At 46.3% G+C, this 20842-nt stretch overlaps 1 protein-coding gene across 1 annotated transcript in view; it reads left to right on the top strand.

Moving 5' to 3' along the window:
* The first annotated feature begins 460 nt into the window (after positions 1 to 460).
* The window catches only part of ADARB1 (adenosine deaminase RNA specific B1), a 62195-nt gene continuing 41813 nt past the window's right edge, over positions 461 to 20842 (top strand). The window contains exon 1 of the mRNA XM_032190280.1: positions 461 to 499. The gene's annotated coding sequence lies outside the window, so the exon portion shown is untranslated. The remainder of the gene's footprint in view (positions 500 to 20842) is intronic.

The raw sequence follows: 20842 nt of genomic DNA, 5'->3' as shown, positions 1-20842 counted from the left end.
GCAAATTAAGTAAGCTGATGGTTTATTGAACTGCTTTTTGTGATCGTTCAAAGGGACAGAAGGCTGGGAAATCGAGATTTCTGCTCGACCAGGCAACCTCTGTGCTGGGAACGAGGTGACGGGGCTGGGTGAAGCGCTCAGGCAGACGGGAGGAAAGGAGCAACGACAGATTCCAGGGCTGAGCGGCTGAGAAAGCCGGCAGGCGACCCAGTCCTCCCGGCGCAGCGCCGCCGCCCCTCAGCCGGGCTCCGTCCCCTGCCCGTGAGGGGCGCGGGCCCCGCCATGGGGGCGGCTGTGGCGCTGCGCGGGGCCCCGCCCCGCGGTGCGGGCGCGGCCTGCGCGTCGGCGGGGGCGCGCACCGCCGGGTGCCCCGGCCGCGCGCAGGCGCGCACGGAGCCGGCGGCGGCGGCGGCGCAGCGGGAGCCGCCGCTGGGTTGGGGCGGGCTGCGGATGGCGGAGCGGCGGCGGCGGCGGAGGGGCGCGGGCAGCGCCGGGGGAGGTGAGGCGAGGAGAGGCGAGGCGAGGCGAGGCGAGGCTGGGCACGGCTCGGCACGGCTCGGGAGGAGGCGGCGGCGGTGCGAGCGCCCCGCGGGACCTGTCCAGGTCCTGACGCGGCGGCAGGTGCCCGGGGGCTGCGCGGGGGGGAGGCGAGCGCGGCCCGGGCTGGGCGCTGCGGCTGCCGCCCGCCGCGGGGGGGGGTGCCCGGGCGCCCCCCACAACCCCAACCCCATCCCCAACCCCATCCCCGGCGCTGCCCCCGCCATGTTTCGCGTTATTTTGGCGTGGGCATTGCCCGTGGGCTACCTGCTCGCAGCGCTCCGGGAACCACGGCGCTGGAGGGTGGCAGCAGGCCAGGCTGCAGGGCGCTGGAGATGTTTAGAATAATTGGTGATGGACTGCCCTTGTAAAAATAATTGTTTGGGCTCGGCTAGCACTCGGCCGTAGCAATATCTGTCTCTAAACACAGGCAGGCCTCCCGTGTAATGAGGCTCGTAGTATAAACAGCCGCGTCTTGAATGGCTGTTGGTGCTTTTAGGACGCCTGAGAGATGTTTTTGGAGGGTTTGCCAAATCCTCTGGCTGTTTAGCTTTTTTTTTCCTGCAGTGAATGATGTGGTCTTGGCCCCTATACCGCGTGGAGGCTTGCGGTGACCGGAGGAGAAGCTCAGTAGTGGCTCTAGCTCCCTGCAAAGAGGGGCTCTCAAAGTTTCTTTCCAGCAGCTGGGTGCTCGCCGAGGCTTCTCTGCACGGCTGCCGTGCTCCAACGCCATCCCCCTGCTGCGGCGAGAGCAGCCCGGCCGCGCCAGCGCTTGGTGGCTCTTGGGTTGCTCTCCAGCAGGTGACTCCAATGGCCGCTGCTGCACTGGGTCACGTCGGGCTGCCTGCTTTTTCGGCAGGGGGAGAATGTGATTTATGGAGGCTTGCTTTCTGTGAAGGCAGCATAGAGGACGTTCTGCTTGGTGTTTGGACGGGGATGTGTTCCTTAGCTTTGCTCACGCTGCGTTCACTAGCTCACAAGCATGTGAGCAGAGCTGTAAAACATCCCCCAAGCCATTCTCCTATTTGCCCCAGCTTATTCAGAGCCATCTGCTCTAGTGAAAGTTCAGTGCCCTTTTGTATTTCTGTATTTAGTTTGTGAATAGAAATACATTGCCACAGCTTCTAGTGGTGGGTGTCTCTTGCTGTGAGCACCTAAGTCTTCTGGAGTGTCTTTATCTTGTTCTTTAGAAGTAAGTGGGACTTCTTTTTCCCCTCTTTCAAAAGCCAACTTGTATTTTGAGTGAGTAAAACCTTTTAGGCGACTGGGTTATTAGCTCAGACCCGACATCATCACAGTGTGGTCCCAGCTCTGGGGCTGGAACCGGTTTTGGTGCTCCTGCTTCTGGACAAACTCCTCTCTGTGCTTGGCGTGCTGGTGCCCTGGGTTGTTTGCAGTAACGTGGTCAGAGATCCTGCCTAGGAGCGAAGGGTTGCTCTCAAGTAAGGTGACAGCAAATGTTTGTGTTGGAGAACTCTCTGAGAAACTTGCACTGATGTTTTTGGGATGTGATCCGTGACTTACGGAAGTTTTGGGGATGGCAGCGGTAGAAATGCCCCCAGCGAGAAACAATTTGTCAGCTGAAACAGCAGGTTGGTGTGCCTCTGTGCCGTGGTGATCTGAGGAGTGATTGAAACAGGCTGACTGGGGGTGTTGCTTGTCAGCTCGGTGCCCCTTGCACTGGAAGTCAGTTCAGTGGGTGCAGGACTCCTGGTGTGTGAGGTGAGAATCCTTGCTGGAGCATCTGAGGATGCGGTCTGATAAGCGTAGTGCTTCCTGCTTCTGCAGCTTCTGGAACCCGTAAATGCTTGGCACCTTTAAAACTCAGGCCTTCCAGCTGCCACGCTATGGATTTCAGTTTAGGTTTAAGTACCAAAGATTAAAACTGTGGTTTTAGACAGTGTTTGTTAGTAGAGGCTGTTATTTATGTACCTTGGTTTTAAAGGAAATACCTTTATAAGTGTTGCATGATAAGAAGAATAATGTTTGGGAAATTGATTATGTAAGCAAATGAAAATATATTTTCTAGCAAGCTTTTTTCCTGTTTGCATACAATGTTGCTATTTTTGCTCTTTCCTACTGTTTAACTGCAGAGTACGTTTTTTTCCATCCTTTTAATGAATGTTGCTTGCACGGTAGGTCTGAGAAATACTGTTTTTTTTGTGATTTGCATCCTCGAAGAGGTTGTCAGCAGGCCTTGGAGTCTTGTGGGAATCAGCTGTGAGTGTCAGGGTCTGTGGCTGAGCAGCAGCACCTCTGTACGTTTAAAAAAAAAAAAAAAAAAGGACAAACCAGAAGAACCAACAAACAACAGGGGTTGTGTCAGGTAAGTGGTGTTACACGGCTTTGGGAGCTGAGCTTGGCCGAGAGGGACGCCCTGGGCAGCAGCTGCCTGGAGGGTGTCTGGCTGCAGAGGGAAATTGGGGTCTTTTTCCTTTCCCCGCCGTGGCTCAGCTGCAGCTTTGGTCGGCTGTGGTGTGCAGAGGGAGCTCTGGCTGGCGGCAGGAGAGGAGAGGTTACCTTGAGCTGCGGCGGTGCAGCCTTTGTCGGCGGCTGCGGGGGCGAGCCAGGGCCAGCTGCCAGCGCCGTGACTCAGTGGCTCGGTGCTGTCCCCTCGGCCGGCGAGCTGCAGGAAGGATCTGCCCGCTGGGATGGCCCCGGGTGGTCTGCGGGCCAGGGGGAGCTGCGGAGGTCGGAGGTGTTGCCTTCTGCGGTGGTGCTGCAAGTGTCAGCACCGAGATTTCCCCTGTGTGATACCGAGCATCTGTGAAAGTGCGGAAGCCACAAGCTTCTTTCATTTGTACCTGATGGCTTGGTGTGATGGTTTTGTATTTCTGTGGTTTTTGTCTTCTTTTTTTCTCCTAATTTCATGTATTTTTTTTTTTTATGTGCACGGAGAGGAGAAGCAATAGGTCTTCTTTAATTGGTTTCTTTAATGTCTTCCCTGACGTGGCAGGGTTAGGTCTCTTTGTGCTTCTGTCTCTTGTACTGAGGATGCTGCCTTTGCTTTTTAAAACAGGATTGCCTCTGTGAACAAACGTCTTTTCCCTCCGCCACCCCTATATGTTTCTTGGCTTTATTTCCCATTGCATAAGCATCACGCTGCCAGCGTCCTGAATGAAATTGGTCAACAACATTGAGAAGCCGATCAGATTTGACAAGAGGGTAAAGATGTCAAAGGCAAGTGCCAAGACTGCCTGCGAGGACAAGCAGCTGAGTGGAGGAAGTTCTCAGATTATCACTCCAGCTAGAGGAAAAGGTGTTGGCTGGCTGGATATATATTATTGAGACATCAGAGGATCTTGGTGGTAGAAAGACAAACAGGAAAACAAGTTTCACAAGTCATTCCAGGAGGAGCTGAGTTTCCTTGTTTTCTTTCATGAGGGCAGGGGCCAGCAGTGTTATATTGCCTTAGGTGAGGAGGGAACAAAGGCCAGCTCTGGGCACCATCACTGTCCTTTCAGCACATCCTTACCCTTGGGGCTGAAGCGGGAGCTGACTGGAGCAAGCCTGCTTGCGACTGAGAAATCAGGGAAGATTTGAAATGTCACAGTGAAGACTTCTTGCAGTTCTCCAGGAAAGTGCCCTTGTGTAGGTGCTGCGTAACCCTGTGGGTCAGGGTTTTTCTGTGTAAAGTGCTTTTGGCAAAAGGCAAGTCTGTTCTGGGGACTGAAGAGCATTGCCTATTTCCTGTTTTCGCCAGCACAGATTTAGGGTATTTATACTCATGATCTCTTCCAGTTTGTTTTCTGAGGCTTTTTGTCAACCTTTGAATTTTGTTTTACTTCTCTTTTGAAGAGATTCTAACAGAATGGAGCTCTCAGACCTGTGTTTTGGGCCTCGTGGGTAGGTGCTGAATATCTGAGGTATTTTTATTTTGAGAAAGTGGGGAAGGATCGTTAATTTAAAGGAAAGTAGAAAGCTTCCTCATTTGGTGATGAACTTGAATTCAAAGCTGAGTGTCAGGGTGTACTGTCTAACTGATTTCCTTGCTGTCTGTTGCTGTTGTTACTAATGCCTTAAGTTGTATAAACAATTTAGTGAGAGGGCCTTTGGTAATGCCAGGCTTCAGGACTATACCAATGCCAACTTGTATTTGTTTCAAACTCTGCATATACTGGGTCTCTTAATTTTCCAGCGGCTCTCCCTACTCCTTTCTGCTGTTAGTACTGTCATATATCAACTCTGGGAAGAGGTTAACTGCTTAAAATTTGTTCAAAAAGAAAACACGCAAGTATGGAAACTTCAGTTTATTCTGTTTCTCGGTTGTAGCACGTTGAAAATGAAGTTTTTACACAGGGCTTGTGAAACAACCTCAGCCAGAAGTTGAGGCTTCTGCTTGATCTGTTTGAGTTTCAGAGGCAGTATCTGCCTCTCATTCAGAAGGACTTCTGCAGAAACTCTTCAGTATATCTAAAATGAAGTGGGTTTTTATTTAGGTTGATTTATTCAGCTTTTCATCTTTATTAGCAAATGAGTCTTTAAGTTTGAACTTTCATGGCCTTTTTCATAGCTTAATTATAGTGTAATGTTTGGGCACAGCCTGCTGGGGAACTATTAGAGGGGAAAAATTATCTCTGACTTCTTTGGTGGAGACTGTATTAAACAACAAATTGTTTACTAAGTCCATTCTGAATCAAAATGATTTTTTATTTTTCAGCTCAAATATTGAGCACAGTCGCTGAGTAATTAAAAAAAGAAGTCTTCATGTGAATCCTAGTAAGAGCACAGTAGGATCTTTAATTCAAAGGCAGGAGCAGCCCTATTTTTTCTCAATAACATTTTGCACAAGTGTGGACGGCCCTGGTAGAAGAATCCAGCTGGGGACAGTATAAACGTCAAGGTATGGACTGTAACTCGGGAGATCCTGCTGAGCAGTAGGAGAGTGAAGGAAGATGACTCCGCAGACTTGCCCTGTAACTGCAGTGGCTGCCGAGGGGAGAGGGCGGCCCCTGAGAATGGGCTGGGGGGAGCCTGGGCCTGGCCCACCCTGGATCCTATTATGAGGATGGGAAGGAAAAACGTATGCTGATGGAAAACAGGCTAAGATAACACCTTTCAACGCTGCGTTTGTTCTTAAACTTCCCATATTTTTCACGTTTAAAGATAGAGGACCAGTACTGCTGTATTTACGTAACTGAAAAATGAGAGGTATGAGCATGCACAGTTGGATGTTAGGTGGCCAAACTGTGCTCTGTCTGTGAGAAACTTGTAATGAAGCTAGCTTGTGGGGGGAGCCTGCCTGATTACCCTGCTTTGCTGCCCGGGTTATAAAGCTTGCTCCTGACACACGTAGTTCACATCGAGAGACCAAAGAAGGAGGAGGAGAACTTCTGGTTTGTCAAGTATTTGTCCCAATTACTTTTTTTTTTTTTTTTTTTTTTTTTTTTTTTTTAAGTCCTGGTAGCCTTTGGTCAGCTTTGCAGTGTACGTGTTTTAGGTGCTTTTGCATGATGGGAATTCAGCAGTGTGTTTTATTTCAGAAGAGATCATGTTCATGATAGCTTATTAATCCGTTTGAGCATGCCTTTTTTTTCATCACACAAATGAGGACAAATTTGTATTATACACGAATTTGCGTTATACACAAAGAATAGCTTTTGTAACCTAAGCATCGGAGCTGGTTGAATGTCCCCTTTGGACACTAATCCAGGGAGGTGTTCAGCCCCTTGGGACTAATTGCCGGCACAAAATCTGGGTGCTGTGTGGCAGGTGTGGAGCCACAAGGGAGGCCACATGTCTGCCCTGAGTTAAGGTCATCTTCCCCAATAAACCAAGGAGTCATGTTTTCCAGATCGGCTATAATGCATTCCCATTTTTTTTCCTCGCCAGAGTTCCCAGAGGTGCCGTGTGGCACTACAGCCCCATTTTCCCAGAAGAATTCGCTTTGGTGTCTGCTCTCAAGTTGCAGCCTCTCTCTTGGTTAGAAGCACTCTTACAGCCAGTGAAGTCATCACTCAAGTGCTGAAAGCAGATGTGCTTTCCTGGGATTTAATATGTATCATACAGACATTCCTGGAGTAGTATTTTTACAGATGCTTTTTATCTCCTGCCACTCACCGATGCCAAGCAGTGTTCTGTAGTTTGATGTAGTGTGATACTGTGTTTTGATAACAAAGAGTAGCTGGAAATTAATGCTTAACTAGAAACAGGGATTCTGGCAGTCGTGTTTTGGAGGTGCATGTTAGCATCTTAACTGCAATCAGGAGTCTGCTGCCTGTGGCAACCCCTGGCTGTCTCTGCCTGTTGTGCTTTGGTCCTCACAGAGGAGCAGTGAGTGTGGACTCCCATTAGGTGCCAGAAAACACGAGGATGAGCTCTGGGGACACGTCTTGCCACCTGCAAGTTTGTGATGGGATTGTGCCTTCATCGCTAGTTCAGCCTTTGATTAACCAGAAGCTAAACTGGGACCGCTTGCTGAGTTAGCAGCTCTGGAGGGTGCGAAGCCAGCAAGTACAGCTGACGCCAGCGAAAGCGTGGGGGTCTAGTTCCAGGGCTGGTGTGAGCTTCTGACAAAGTACAGTCAAAGGGTCAAAGTCTCACAGGCTAAAGCGCCTTCAAGAAAGTGTAGAAAATCCTCTCTTAACCCCGCAGCCTGCCCTCCAAGCTTTCAGTGCTCGGATTCGTGGCAGGGTGAGCGCTCGAGTCTCCCTCTGGCATTGCATGAGGACCGACGCGTCCTTCCAGTGCTGTGAAGTCAAGAGCTGTCTGTGTGAAGTTGGCATTGCCCCCATGTTTGAGTCTCCTTGCGGAAATCTGGGAAGTTTCATGAAACCTAGCTATACGTTTGTCCACAATGATAAAAAGTTGGAAAATCCTCCCAGAATGTACCGCAGTGTCTGTGCGCAGGGAGCGATGACCTGCAAGCCTTTGGGTAGGTTGTCCTGTTGTGCCAAAGTTGATTTCCGTAGGCTCCAGTGCTGATGGGTGTGAGTACTGCTGTGGCTGTGTCTGTTTTTCTGGTGCAGCCTGGTTTCTCTCCTCTTATTCCCTGGAACTATTATTAGAAAGTGAGTTTTTTTTTGCTTTTTTTTTTTTTTTTTTTTTTTTTGAATTGAGTGAGTGCATAATCAGTATTTCATTCACTGTCCTTACATATGCTTAAATATAGTATTAACCTAATCTTCTTACATGCTTTTCCTCCCGCTTCTCCACAGTAGATAAAGCAACCGAGTTCACCGTTAATAAGATGTGTGAATGAACTTGCCTGGAAGCAAAATGATTCCCTGGGCTTTGGTGCTCTCCGTGGTGCCACTGGGCCCGGCAGCTGCAGGGCAGGGTCTGGCTGGGTCTCACCTTCTGCCGTGCTGCAGCAGAAGAGAGCCTTCTGAGGGGAGCAGCAGCCAGCCTGCCTCGTGCGCAGGCTGCTTGTTAATCCTGGCGTGCTGAGGGTGCACCGGGTGGTCACCGTGTTCAGGTAGCACGCCGTGTACTCTGACAGCTTTGGTGCACAGGACGTCTACAATGAATTGATGTATGCCCACGATACTCGTGAGGCCTGTTCTGCTGTCCTTGTTAGGCATGTTTGCAGCCTCTCTCAGCATCGGTGTCCCTGCTGGCTCTGTAGGCACAAGGCACAAGCCTATTGCAGCTTCAATCTCTGCCTTGCACCATAACCTGTTGAAGAAATTTACTTTAAAAGCAAGTGGGCTTTCTGGTCATAAGCAAGCTTTCGTGATGTGCTTGAGGACATTTTCTAAATAGCTCTTCGTGATTGCATCGAGTGATTGTGGAAGAGACTGGAAATACAATGTTGAAATCTTGCAATAAAAGCTCTGTTGCATTTGAGGAATGTGGCTATTGACTGTTACTCTCTTGCCAGAGAGTCATCCGATTTATAGGACAGCATGGATGGAACAGGCTGCTTTGAATTATAAAGGAAAAAGAAAGACAATATTTTGATGGCCATAGCTTTTATAGTGCAATGGCAGAAAGCAGGAAAAGAATTGTTCCCCTGGTAGCCTTTGGTATAACATAGTTCCTTGACAGTAGCCAAGGTTTTGGCTTTGTTGCTGCTGCTCCCTTGCTTGCATACCTGCCTTCTGGTGGTTTCTTGCCTAGGTTCAGTGCTCTGGTGTAGCCCAAATAGGGCATAAAGTAGAGAATGGTCATATTAATCAGGGCAGTGTAGTCCCTTTGTTTGGGAAGAGGCAGAAAACACTAACGCTGTGTTTAGTTGCAGACTTTCTCTCATCAGGAGACCCAGAAGAACAGCTAGGCAGCAGGGTATCCTGGCAAGAGGTGAGAGGATGGTTACAAATGGAATACTTCACTGTCACTGTACAGGCCAGGCTGCTCTGGCTGTTGAGCCATAGTCATCGTTTGGCATGTCCTAACTAAACCCCTAGCCTTCTTTTTTTCACTTGTAGAGTGTTGGGTCGGGTTGGTGAGGGTTCTGAGACCCGTATGGGTCCCTCTGATACGGAGCTGTGGTGGCTGTTCTGTGAACCACGCAAACAGCAGAGCCCTCCGAGTGGCTTGAAAGCAGCAGTACCCCTAGATGGACAGAATTCCAGGAAAGTGAGCGTATACATATTTTTACATCCACTGACACTTGCGGTGCGTACAGACGCCTGGTGCTGCAGCTGGATTTCAGGCGTACACAGTTCGTATGTGGAAGTGTTGGTAGCAAATACTAGCTTAATGTGTATGGGGTGGGATAATTTGGAATAGATGACTTCTGTACCTGTGTTAGGAGACTGCTGGCATCCTCACCTGAAGTTTTTGACCCTCAGAGATGAAGTCCTGGTGTCTTGTCCAGTGATTGCTCACATTGTTTAGGTTATCCTTCAGAGAACAGTTAGCTGCCTAAACTTCTAAACAAATAGATTCCTCCCTACTTCAGTGAAAATGCATGCAGTGTATGCGTATGTATGAAATGCATGCACAGGTACAAGTTTTTATTAGAACCAGAATAAAAACGAGTCTAAAATTAATGTAGATACAGTAAGAGGTCCCCACAGGTGCATAATCTAAGTCCTTCTCAATAGTGTGGTTTCAGCACCCATGAACTGCTGTATTCCTTGTTTCTGTGTCTGAGCTTGCTTTGTTACCTTGGTTGCATCAACTTTATCTATCTTCCTCTCTGTAGTTCTGTTGTAGTTGAAGCACTTTTGTCTCATTTGCTCACTGGTGTTGGTATGTCAGGGGTTGCCTGTGAGCCAGGGGGATGGGAGATTTCCACCCTGTTTCAGGAGCAGATGTGACGTTGTCCAAGCAGTGTTTGTCCCTCTGTAAATCTGCTGCTGTTCCTGGGGAGCTGTGATGGGGTGATCGTTAGACCTGCTGTGTGCTAGCAGATGTCTGGGAAGTGGCAGAGGTGGAGCAGGGAGGTCGTGGTGGTACAAGATGTGTCTGTGGCTTTGGCCGAAGTGGAGCAAACATGCAAAAATGCTTTCTGAAAGGCTTTGGGAAGATAAAGGCGCTCCTGGCTCGTCTAGCGTAGCCTTGCTGTGCTGTCATCTGCTGCCCATATCAGTTCTACCTGAAAAGCATTGATTATTTCTTGCCGTCTTACAGAAAGCCTCGTTTGGTTCTGTACCTCTCTGCTACAGGTCAGGTAATCGCTTTCCTTTTTTTCCTTCTATGCTGCATTTGGCACAGTCATTCTGGTTTGTTCTGCTGGACTCTTGGGTCACTTCCCTCAGCCTCACTGCACCATGTATTACCCTGTATTCCTTCCCTATTTGCCTTCTGCTTTGCAATGATACCGATTTGCATGAAATGGAAAGATGTGCAGCGTTCCATGTAAGATTTTGCTATGCCTTATGCAATGGCAAGTTCCTGACAGAAATAACTCTCTTGCTGTATCCAGTGCTTCTGTTCCCTTTCTGTGTCAGTAGGAGGACCAGCACACTGTCTAACACAGCTGGTCAGTACGCCAACACTTTCTTTCCAGTCTGTTCTGGTTCTGAACCACCAGTTTATGACAAAGGTCTGGTCGTATAGGTTCCAGTGCAACCACAGAAAATGGTTTTGGGAGAGACCTTTGGAAGTCACTTGTTCAACCTCCTGCACAAAGCTGGGATAACATCAAAGTTGGGTTGAGCTGCTCGGGGCCTTCTCCAGTTGCATTTGGAAAATCTGCATTTTGAGGAACTGCATTAGTAAGTTTTCTCAACACAAAAAACCCTTTGGCTTGACTCTCCCTCTCCGTAAAGCACCTTTGTTCTGGAAGTCACCATTGTCTCTGCAGAACTAGTTAATGATTATGGTGTTATATCAAATACCATATTGATTTATGTGTATCAATGCGAGTTATTAACTCCAACTCTCTCTGTTTCCTGCTTGATAACAAGGAAAAACATTAGAAAACCTAGATAGGTCAGTATGCCTGCTTCTAACCAGTGCTCCACTGATAACACTCAAGATATCTAGTAAATGATAATGCACAGCTTCTTCTTTGAGGACATAATTTGTTTTATAAAATTATACTCTGCAGGTTATCTTTCTGTATTTGCTTTTCAACAACAGGTATTTCCAGATAAACGTGGGTCCTACATGCAATAAGGCATGGGCCCAACACTGCTCAAACAGTTGGCAGGATGGGCTGTGCTTTTTGGCAGCATAGTCCTTTCACTGTAAATTACCCAGGCCCCAATTCATTGTTTCTGGAGTCACTGCAGATCTCAGGTGGCTGCAAGCACATCCTTAAAAATGCTGAACCTCAGTCCTGAGAAATGACCCCTGTCCTTAGAAATATCCTGGTCCTTCTTCACTGTTCGAGCTGCTGCCCCCTGAGGTCCCCTGGGGAATACAGACCTCTGAAGCTTGTATTTGTGCTGCTGCTCACGAAGGGCTTTGTTTCTACACAAATGTAGTTTTTTTGAGCAACCACCATTAAAATAACTCATAAGTCCCAGCTCTGAAGGAAAACCAATGAATTTGGAAAGGATTGTTGTCTATAAATCCACAAAGTGTGGAGAAACTGCCCCAAAGAAAAATAAATGGAAGGGAGCAGCTTTTGATGTGAGAGCTGAAAGTTTAACTAGCTGGGAACCAATATACAGTGGAAAAGGAAAGGTTTGGAGCTGTGACTGCAGTGAAGGTTTGGGGAGGTGAGGTGTGGCCTTGGTCTCATCTGAAGGAGCATCATAGAGCCCCAGGTATTTTAAGCTTATCCTGATGAAACCTCTCTGAAGAGGCAGCACATCCTTGCTGTATTGCTTGCTGTATTGCAGAGCTCAGATGGGACAGTCTGGGAGATCCCTGCCTGTGATGCTTACTGTGACATTTATGCTGACCTGCAGTAATGATGTTGAACGAGAGAACAAGTAGCATCTTCTCTGTTCATGAAGGGCAGAGTCAAAGCTCGGTTATGAGAGATTAATATTTGAGAGAAGCAGATCACCCAGCTCCTGTGAGTAAATACTTACCTTCGTGTCCTGTCATTTTGCTGTTTCAATGTTTTGAAAAAATCTGAAAGCAATATTCAGTGTTTTTGCTGAGCAAATGTATTTTAGGCACCGAGTCTGGCAGCCAGGAATTGTAACTTGGGTATGTGCTGAGCTCTGCACACAATGTTAAGCACTGCATTTCATGTTTCCCTCTGGTTTTGCAGGATTAACCTGGATATTGGCAGTTTGCAGTAGAAACCTGAAGGCCATGCGGCTGGAGTGCAGCTGCGGCGAGCAGCTACAGCAGGTGTCACAGCCAGGCAGAGCCGAGCAGGCTGGGCCAATACTGGGAAAAAGCACAGGCAGTGTGTGAATTCCCATGCTCTGGGAAACAACCCAGCGCCAGGCATCAACCCCCAGACACAGGGGCTGGGGGGCATAAGCAGGGAGAAGCGTTTTGTGTTGCATGTAGACCAGTGAAGTGAATTATTTCCATTTGCTGCATTTTGAATGTCTGTGTTTCTACTGAAGACTACGTTACTTTAACCAAGTTTTTTCAGCCACTGGTATTTAAAATGTTATTTTTTGATGGAACTTTTCAAGTGCACAGAAGTTAAGAAAAATTTTACTCTGTCTGGGACTCTGCCTGATTCTTCCCCACTTAAATATATGTTGTTTCAGATTTGCCTTGCTCTTTGGGGCCACTCTGCATGATTTAGTTAGTAGGTAAAGTAGGCATAAGTATTTCTGCCCTCATTAACCTAATTTCCTTTGGTGATCAGAAGCAATTTTTCATACTCAGAAAGAAATGATTTAATATCTGCAAAATTATCAAATTTTATCTGAATTCAAAATAAAAAGACTTTGAAAATTAGCATGAATTATCTACTGACTGCTACTAGATTCAGTGGAAAAAGGGATTTGTGCATTGTATTTCTGCCTTTTCTATTTAAGGAAAGAGGAGAAATACATGAAATCACACCAACAAAAGCAGTGAATTGTTGAGGGGAAGCTGGTTAGGATCTCATTTAAAGTAACACAGCTGATGGGGTAGGACATCAAAATTGTTTTTTATAGTCTTGAGTCTCTTAATAAAAATTCTGGTCTTGTTGCCCTTTGCTGTGGTTTCTGCTTAAGAACCATTATACACAAGTCTTATCAAAACCTCTCTGTATGTGAGCAGTGCAAGCCCAGGAGGGTCTGCTCCAGACGTGGCATTGTGCTGTCTCTCTCATGCCATCATTCTCCCTCTCCCTTGCTCCACTCCCTGCCCTGCCTGCCCTCTCCCAAGTGTTTCACGTGCTGATTTTGTCAGACTTGGATGTATTGCAATTTCTTGACTAAGGAGAAAGTGGTAAGTATCATATCTGCACAACGTGCCTGTAAAATGTCTAATGCTGTGTGATGGCAAACACTCTGCCCACACAACGGTGTGGTGATTCAAATCAGATTTTACACCATAACTTTTTTTTTTTATTTTGCATATAGATATTTAATACTGAGTACTGCAAGAAGCTACTTTAGAAAGGACAGTTTGAGTCAGTCTTGTCTTAGAGACGGCTTGCCAGCTGTAGCCAACAGATCCCAAAGAATGCTTCCAAAGCTCAGAGGAGAGAAGGAAATTGAGGCTTCTCAAAAGTTAGCTCGAAGTTCTTGGAATCTACTCATATTTGTAGACAACACATTTTAAAATCCAGGCGCTGGTTTCTTAGTTTCCAGCAGTTGTGAGGCAGTTCACATGGCACCCCCCTCCCCTTCCTGCCTGCCACTGCCCCAGCTCACGTTGTGGGGCATCAACAGGACCACTGGGTGCCTGCAGGTAGGTCCCTGCTGGTGGTTCAGTCATGCTCCATCGCCAGTCACAAAAGGGGCTGAAGCTCCACTGGTTTTCCAGTTCCTTGGCTGCTCAGCTTGCCTCTTTTCACTCTGTCAGTCCCCAGGATCCCTAGCTGCGCACAAAACACAAAAGCAGTCTATGCATAAGTAGAGAAGCAGTGAAAGAACAATTGACCCGGAAACATAATTTCCAGCTAATCACGCCCCAATCCTTTGTTCAGTAAAATAGTGTGATTCAGGAACATTTCTTGTACGTTTTTTTCGCTTCCCTCTGCAGTCCAGAGTTATTGTATTATGCACGTTAAAGCCCAAAGATTAAAGAGCGCTGAAGTGTTCTCACACTAAAGGCATAACACTTATTTTAAAAAGAAATCTAAAAATAAAGCACACCACATGCCTCCAGAGGCTGGGTGCTCGCTACACGCGTTCTGTGCCAGCGGTGACCGCAGCTTGTCTGCTGGAGGGGGGAGAGATGGCTGTGATGGCAGAGTGCTCACTGCTGTTGTTGGGTGCCCAGGCTTTTGGGACATGACTGCAATCCAGATTTTTTCTGTTCCTGGCTTTATGCTTCCTGGCTTTTATTTTCAACAGATGCAGTGGGGGAAAGTGCATGAGAGAATGGTTGGCATTGTGATGAATATCAAAGGCTAAGCCCAAAATGTGTGCAGATAAAACCACCAAAATACTACAGATACTTTACCTTACTGGGCAGCTGAACTCACAAACAATCGTTCTCTCACACCCTGTCAAAGAAAAGGGAGAAAATATGATGGAAAAGTCTCAAGGGTTGAGCTAAGGACAGGGAGATCTCTCAACAATTATTGTCACGGGCAAAACAGACTCAGAATAGGGAGATTAATGTCATTTATTACCTATTACTAACAAGCTAGAGCAGAGAGAAACTAAAAATACCTTCTCCCCATCCACCCTCTCCAAGTCCTCCCCCTGAGCAGTGCTGAGGAACAGGGAATGGGGGCTGGGATCAGTCCCTAACGCTTCATCTCTGCCGCTCCTTCACGGTTCCTCTCTGCCCCTGCTCCCCGTGGGGTCCCTCCCATGGGATGCCGTCCTTCCCAAACTGATCCTGCAGGGGCTGCCCACAGGCAGCAGCTCTTCAAGACCTCCTCCAGATACGGGTCCGTACCATGGGGTCCATCCATCAGGAGCAAAGTGCTCCAGCACGGGTCCCCCACAGTCAGCAGCTCTGGCCCGGGGCCTGCTCCTGCGGGGGCTCTCCATGGGCCGCAGCCTCCTCCAGGCCACATCCACCTGCTCCACCGGGGGCTCCTCCACCCACGGGGGGGCTGCAGCGTGGAGATCTGCTCCATGTGGGACCCATGGGCTGCAGGGGGACAGCCTGCTCCACCAGGGGCCTCTCCCTGCACAGCCTGCAGGGGAACTGCTGCTGCCTGCCTGCAGCACCTCCTGCCCTCCTGCTGCACTGACCCTGGGGTATGCAATGTCGTTTCTCACTCCTTTCTCTCTCAGCTGCTGTTGTGCAGCAGTTTTTTAATTCTTTCTTAAGTCTGTTCTCACAGAGGCACACTCAATATCGCTTATTGGTTTGGCAGTGGCGGGTCCCTTTGGAGTTGGCTGAGACTGGCCCTTATCTAACATGGGGCAGCTTCTGGACTCTTCTCACCGAGGCCACCCCTGCAGCCCCCTGCTACCAAAACCTTGCCACATAAACCCACTGCAGGTAAATAACCTGCTTTCCACCTTCTATATTTTATATTGGTATACAGCTTTTGCTGAAGCTGCAGCGCCCTGTTCTGCTGATTTATCTTCATATAGGCATTGTAAACTTCGATCAAGTTGTGTTCGAATCTTCTCTCTGGAAAAATCAATTAAATTCTTGGATTGGGCTGTGTAAGATGTCTTTGCTGCAGTTGTTTGAGGGGAGGGTACACCTGTGCTCTTTGGATCTTGACACGAGGAGGGGTTTTTTCATCCTCTCTCAGGTGTAGGTGGGTAACGCTGTTGATGCTCTGTTTTTAAATCAGCAGTAAGTAGTGTTTGTTCCTCAAGCTGCGGAAATGTCTTGGGAGCTCCCAGCCCATTGTGCCTCATTACCAGGTGCCTCCATCCAACCAACCCCTGCTGTCCATGGTCTGTCTCCCAGTTTTCCCAGCAGCTGTCTCATGCATGGCATGCTTTGCAACGGCATTTGAGAGCAAGCAGCAGTGGAAGGAGCAGTGGCAGTGGTTTGCTTTTCTGCCAGACAGTAAAGATGTGGGGCAGATGTGGGAACACCATTTTGGGAGAAACCATACACCTCTGTGGTCAGATCTCCACTGTCTGTTCCCAGCACAAAGGACTGGAGGAGCACCAGTCCTTAGTCATGAATTAAAGTGGAAGGGGAAATAAGAAATTGTTTAAAAACATATTTTAAGTTAGTGTTTTGTAAATGGTTAATTCTCCAGCTTTATCAAAGGCCCGATCTTTACATGAAACCTCCCTTTCAGTACAGCAAAAGGCCATTGTGGTCTGCATTTAAAAGCAGGAGCCTGTGAATAAGATATATTGTTACAGCAGTCCTGAAGCACCCAGAACACAGTGGAAAGGAGAAATGTACCTTTGTGACTAGCAAACTTTGTGGCAGTAAACTTACTGTGGATCCTGCAGGGACTGACTTCCCGCAGTTAGCTTCCTGGTCTCTTGGGGCAGGGGCCAGGGAAAATGTTCATGCATCCTCAGTGCGAGATGTAATCTGGTACTTTTGAACACTGTTAAACTAAGTGATGAATATTTTGCATCCTTTCTCTAAACGTTGATTTCTGAGGCATTTTTATCCTCTCTTTAACTTTTGGAGGAAGAAAGAACAAAAATCCTTCTGTCTTGTTCTGAAGTCCTAAAGATACAAATGTTGTTCAAGTGATGAATGATTTGTGCTCCTCTACTGTGTGTCAAAAATTTGTAATACAAGAATTCAAGAGGTTTTGTACCTTTTTTTTCTTTTTTTCAGGCTGCATTAAGCAGAAACCCCAGGCACTCACTGTAGCAGGGACAGCAACTTCTGTCACCTTTCTCTGTTGGTTAAGGAACGTCCACGTCCTGATGGAGTTTCTTCCAGCACCGGAATGAGTTGGTGCACCAGGGATGGGTGGGTTGTCCCAACCCTGCTTGTCCTCTAGCCTAAGTTGTTCTCAGTCTAGTCTGGAGTAATGTTTTCTTGTAGCTGTTATCTCCAAGGTGCTGATAGGAAGAGAGAAATTATTTTCGATTGATTTTTTAAATTCCTTTGTATTTCCAAATTTGCTGCTTAGTCTTGAGATTGTCCTATTGTACTGTTTCAGTTTGACTAATGTTTAAAACAGCTAAACAAGTAATGTCAATGTTTAAACATTAGCTGTGGTGAAATCACAAAAAAAAAAAAAAAAAAAAAAAAAAGTTTAAGACCTAGATTTCCTTGAAGATGTTTTGCACACATGAATAATTCCTATGGCCTTGGTTGCATTATTTTCTGAGGTAGCCATTCTTATAAATAGGATGTGTTCCTGTAGAAAGTAGGGATAGCATTAAAATCTTTGATTTTGAAATAATGTAACTTTGGAAACTGAAATTTTATATTAAGGAGTTAGGAATTAACTAATACATCAACACATAATAAGTTTTAAAGTGTAGGGAATCACAAAACTAAGAAAAGAAAAGTTCCTTACTGATGTTCTGTGAATATGTGAAACCATTTTTTGGTGAGAGAATGGTTGCAAAAATAATCTGCATCTGCAGTTTTGCAAGAACAGTTTAGGATCTTTGAGTGTTCCAGAATAAATGCTGAACATAATCCTGTTTGGTACCTGCAGCAAAAGCAGTCATGCTTGGTGGCTTGGATATTGTTTCATGGAGTAGCATCCTTTTTGTTCCGGTGGCTGCTAACACAATTCCTGTTGTGTAATAGCTGTAGAATTTTTAAAGCTTTTCATTTCAGTGTATTGCAAGCTGATGCTTTTTCTGCATATGCCACCACCCCAAATAAAAAAGGTTTTATGCCAAGGGAAGCAGATGCATTTGACAGGACTGCAAAATATATATAAATATATATGTATATACATGTAAAAGAGCATAGTGCTAGAGCAGATAGCTATTACACAATGGAACACTGTATTTTTTACTTTCAGCTTTGTTATGTGCATAAACTGTACTTTTTCCTAAACAGTATGTTTTTCTGATGATGAGTGGTTGCTAGCCTTTCCTAATCTATTTTAGATTTTTAAATGAACAATTTAAAAGGGGTATATGGTTGCAGTTTGGATATGGAGTATTATTTCATTAATTCTGTTTGATAAATTAAGGTAGGGTATCATCATAGATGTCAAATGCTTTTTGATGGAAAAAGCATTTGCAGAGGTAAATCCAGTTTTGTAGCTGTGCTATTGAACTGTGTGTGTAGCAAGTCAGATTCTTGGCCAATCGGTTTATGAAAAAATACATCACATCTTTAATTCCAGGCTAATGCTATAGTAGCAAAATCTGCCACGAAAACATCTTTCCTGGGAACAGTGGGAGAAGATGAAGAGTGGGACCAAAGCCCTGGTTATTCACAATGTGTCCCAAACTGGAGGCATGCTCTGTTATACCTCCCTTTGGAAACTGGTGATGACAGTTTGAAGTGGGAAAGGTTCCTTATTTATTCCTAGCTGAAGAAGAAAATGCTGTTTAAAAATGCCCTGAGGGACAAATTCTAGAAATCGACAGATGAACAATCCCAGTCAGCTGCATTTGCTTAGCAGCTCGTGTGTCCTGGCACTTGCTTGTGCCCAAGCGGAGGAATGCCTGAACAGCTCAGGAGGGAATAAAGGTTTCTTGTTTGCCTTAATCGGGTGTTGAAAGGCTGGCGTAAGTCCATTTTAATAGACTAGCTCCTGTGGTGTTAAGAAGGGTGTAAACTAGATAGTTTAGAAACAATGTTTGTGTCCGCATGAAAAATGTATCATCCTTTGAATTTATTTTTTGACCTCTCTGTGAGAAACTTTTTGACACAACTTGAGTCAGTATGGAAACTGAGCAAAAATGAGCTGAGGAGTATGGCTTGCTTTCTGCCTCTAAGCAGTGCTGTGTCCTGAACCAACGTTAAAATTTGAGAACAGGTGATGCCAGATTTAACATACCCGTGATTTTTTATTTTTTTTTTTCATGTGAAAGTGTGCAGTTGAGATGCTGTGCAGCTTACCTGTGCTTTTCAAATAGGAAAGTAAATACTTAGAGATTGGTACCAGTGCTTTTTGTCCTGTTTGTTCATTTAGCTGGTGGTGGGTGCCTCCTGACATTCACCTTGCGTTTGAGTGGTTCTTACAATTAGTGTTTTTTTTGTTTGTTTGTTTGTTTGTTTTTCTGGAGGTAAGAGTCCCCTGCCCTTTGTGCAAGGGTATTCAAGAGATCTATGTAATTGACCATCCTTTTTCTTCCACAAAACGATGCAGAGCTGAATTTGCTCTTCTACTATTTTGCAAAGTTAAAATACAGCATAAAATTATTTTTAAGTTACTGGAGTGGAATATGAATGTTTAGTGCATGTGCACAGCGTAAGATTGCCATTCCCTTTGGCTTCTCTGATGTACGTCACACCTGACCCTGGGGCTCCCCATGGAGGGGCCTGTACAGGCTGTCCCTTTCCCTCAGCCTGTAATTTTGTGTTTAATTTGAGCTTGTCTCTCTGTGCTCCTTTGCAGTTGTACTTTTTTGACACAAAAGTTAACAGAAGCTATTTTCTGTGTGAAGTACAGGTCGCTCATCTTCCAGTTTCACAGGTCTCCGCTGCCCTGGAAGGAAGAACAAGCTCTTCAAGCAGCTTACCAGCTGTACTAGGGGCACCGCTCCATGCACGGCCTTCTCCTTGTGTCAGGGGCCATCCTGGCACCTTCTGTGGTCAAAAAACTCACCTTCACCAAGAAATCTGAGCTGAACAACTAGCAACGCTAACGAGGTTAGATAAACTGATGGGGAAACTAGGCTGGCCTGGCAGCAGGAACCATTTTTACCTTTTTTTTCACTTAGATGCATCCAGCGTGGTGAGAGGCACTTCACATGTCTTTCTCTAAATGGCAGAGCTGTGTTTCGTACCGTGCAGTGCTGTTCTTTGAGGGTTACCTGAGTGCATCCTCTTGGTGTTCTCCTGTGCCACCTGTTCTCCACTTACCCTTCAGCTGAGCAAATGGAGAGAGAGCTCAGTGTGAAAGTCAGCAGCGCTGAAACTTAACACAGGTGCATCAACAGGGTTTCATCTTACTGCAAATGAGCTAAGGAGGGGGCACTAATTGCTGGTAGTGGTTGCACTGGAGTTGCAGGAACTCTTATGTGTACTCAGCCAGGTAGTCCTTAATTGCCCTCGAGGAAGGAGATCTTTTTGCTTAAGAAGAGTCATAAATTCTTTCTCTTTTATCAAAGATGTAGGACTATCTATTGACCAGCAAAGAGCTCAGAGTTGTAGCTGGAGGTGCTGCTCAGTACCTCTCCGCTAAGGAAATTGTGATAGGCCTGGCAGTTAGAGGTGTTTCACAGATGTGAGGTGCAGTTATCAGACCTCCGATTTGATTCTTATTGTGTGGATAAAGCCTTGAAACATTTTCAGCAGAGCTGTAAAAAATCATAAATCCCCAGCATGGTGTGTTCTTCAAATGAGTTTCAAATATTCTTTGCACTGGGGGAAATTGTATTGGGTATGTCTCCTAACTCTTCTGTGAGTAAACCCACTAGGTCTTCTTTGTTTTAGACATGAAGCTGTTTGGAAGTCTCTTGATTTCTATCTTTTCGTACGGTTTTCAGTGACTGGAGGGTTCGGTAGTGATAACTGAAATTGAGGTTGACTGGATGGAGGAGGTGGTGGGGATGCAAACTGGGTAAGGCACTTTTCTTAGCTCTTTCGTCTGTGTGGTTTCTCTGAAAACCTGTTCATCTGCAAGAAGCTGAACGCGACAGAAAGTACCACAAGTCTTGGGTGTAGTAGTGTTTTGATAGCCAAAAAGAGCTGTGTCGAGTGCTGCTTCAATGCTATGCCTAGCCTTATTTGTATTTGCTTTGCTTTTTAGTTGTTATTCCAGTTACATGGTGAAAAAGAGCTCTACTTAGGCTGTTTCTTCCAAGTATTTTACTGCTGTCTGTCACAGTAGGGTAGACTTCTATGAAAATGACAATCT

Source organism: Aythya fuligula, chromosome 6 (genome assembly GCF_009819795.1).
Source record: "Aythya fuligula isolate bAytFul2 chromosome 6, bAytFul2.pri, whole genome shotgun sequence".
NCBI classification, from domain to species: domain Eukaryota; kingdom Metazoa; phylum Chordata; class Aves; order Anseriformes; family Anatidae; genus Aythya; species Aythya fuligula.
The sequence above is the reverse complement of the archived record's forward strand: the minus strand, read 5'-3'. Positions and strand labels throughout refer to the sequence as shown.